This window comes from Schistocerca americana, chromosome 2, assembly GCF_021461395.2.
Source record: "Schistocerca americana isolate TAMUIC-IGC-003095 chromosome 2, iqSchAmer2.1, whole genome shotgun sequence".
Classification (NCBI taxonomy): Eukaryota; Metazoa; Arthropoda; class Insecta; order Orthoptera; family Acrididae; genus Schistocerca; species Schistocerca americana.
In genome coordinates, this window is record NC_060120.1 from 627,520,293 (window position 1) to 627,522,294 (window position 2,002).

General features: G+C 44.6%; 1 pseudogene; it reads right to left on the reverse strand.

Annotated features, from left to right (window-relative positions):
• Positions 1-1,521: 1,521 nt before the first annotated feature.
• Positions 1,522-1,639, reverse strand: LOC124597474 (annotated as a pseudogene).
• Between the last annotated feature and the right edge of the window lie 363 nt (positions 1,640-2,002).

Sequence of the window (2,002 nt, forward strand, 5' to 3'; positions counted from 1 at the left end):
GAAATACAGCAAAAATAAAAGCAAAATATACCCGCCTTTTCTTATTTTTAATAATAAAAGTTTGCTTGATCCCTTCCACTCCCTCCAATCTCTGTAAGCGTAGACCAGATGTGGCGCAAATACAAAAAAATGGTTTTGATATATATATATATATATATATATATATATATATATATATATATATATATATATATATATATGTATAAATTGTTAAGAGGTCGTACTAATCCCCCATGGTATACAAAACAGGTCAGGACAGTAGTGCTGAAGCAATGAAAAGAGTAAGCAAAATTAAAAAAAAAAGTGCACAAACTCCCCAAGATAGGTGAAATTGCACACAAGCTTGGAATTTAGCACGAGCTTCAATGGGAGATGAGAAATCCGGCAGAAAATCCCAAAAAGATATTAGTTGTAGCCCAAGTACACCAGCGGCAAGACGCAGTCAACATCTTCACTGCTTCATAACAATGGTGGTACTAGTGACGACAGTGCTACTAAAGCAGGGCTACTTTACCAAATAAGACGAAGTCAATATTTCAGATTTAGAATTAAGAACAACTGTGAACATAAGTGACTTACAGGCAGATATTCTTGGTGTAGCGAAGCAACATAAATCACTTAATAAAGGCGCGGCCTCCGATCCAAGTTGTGCACCAGTTAGGTTCCTTACCGAGTATGCTGATACAGTAGTTACATGCTTAGTAATCACATATAGCTGGTGGCTCCCTGAAACATCCGTACCTAAAGACTGGATAGTTGCGCAGGTCACACCAACACTCAGTGTGCTCCCTGCCGCCGTTGGATAAGTAGCTGCCATCAGCAAGTCGTATACTCTTAGCTCATTTATTTGTAACATAGTTTAATTCTTAATTTCTTTGCGTGTTTTTGGGTACTTGCATTGTTTATTTGACAAATTTCGGGCGTATTATAGTGTTTGAGAGTTGTAGCATCGTGTTGTAGTACCTGAATAGTGTAAAATCGCGTAGTCTCCTTCTGCCGCCGAGCAGTGTCAGCAGTGCGCAAGTAGCAGCAAGTGGCTTATTTAGCGTTCATATAAGTGTAGTAGTCAAGTTGAAAATATGTTTGAGTGTTCTTAGCGCACTTTTTAGTTAAATCCGTCAAATCATTGTGTAGTTTCGTAATTGGCAGGGGCAGATTTGCATTTTAATATCTGTGACGAATAAAGTCGCGTAGTCGTCTGTCATTCGTTTATTTCTTTCAAATAGTCTTTGTACGTTACTGACAGTACAGTTAGCCTCCTGCCGCCGAGCAGTGTGTCAGCAGTGCGCAACTAGTAGCATTACTGCATTTACTATAAAGAGCACTCCGTCTTCAGGCCCCGAGTGGCTTACCGGTACCATCCGACTGCCGTGTCATGCTCGGTGGAGGATGCGGATAGGAGGGGCGTGGGGTCAGCACACCGCACTCCCGGTCGTAAGATGGTATTCTGGACCGAAACCGCTTCTATTCGGTCGAGTAGCTCCTCAATTGTCATCACGAGGCTGAGTGCGCCCCGAAAAATGGCAACAGCGCATGGCGGCCTGGATGGTCACCCATCCAAGTGCCGACCACGCCCGACAGTGCTTAACTTCGGTGATCTCACGGGAACCGGTGTATCCACTGCGGCAAGGCCGTTGCCTACATTTACTAGGCAATCTTGTATTTTAATAACCGTTTAAATTTTGTGTCGAATTGTTTGTGCCCTCTGTAGATTAATTCACACGTTCTTTGCACAACAGTATTTAGCATGGATAGGGACTGTGACTGCTGTGTTCGGATGCGGGCTGAGTTGGCATCCCTTCGCTCCCAGCTTCGGGCAGTGTTGGCTTCGGTCACACAGCTTGAGGCTTTGCCAATGGGCATCACTGTGGGGGTCCGGACGGGGGTTTGTCGGGGACGGCCAGCTCGTCCCACGCTACCCCCGATAGGACTACGGCTCTGGCTACGCGGCATACTGCTCACATTGAAGCTGATCCCTCACCCGTGGTAGAGTAGGAGGTCG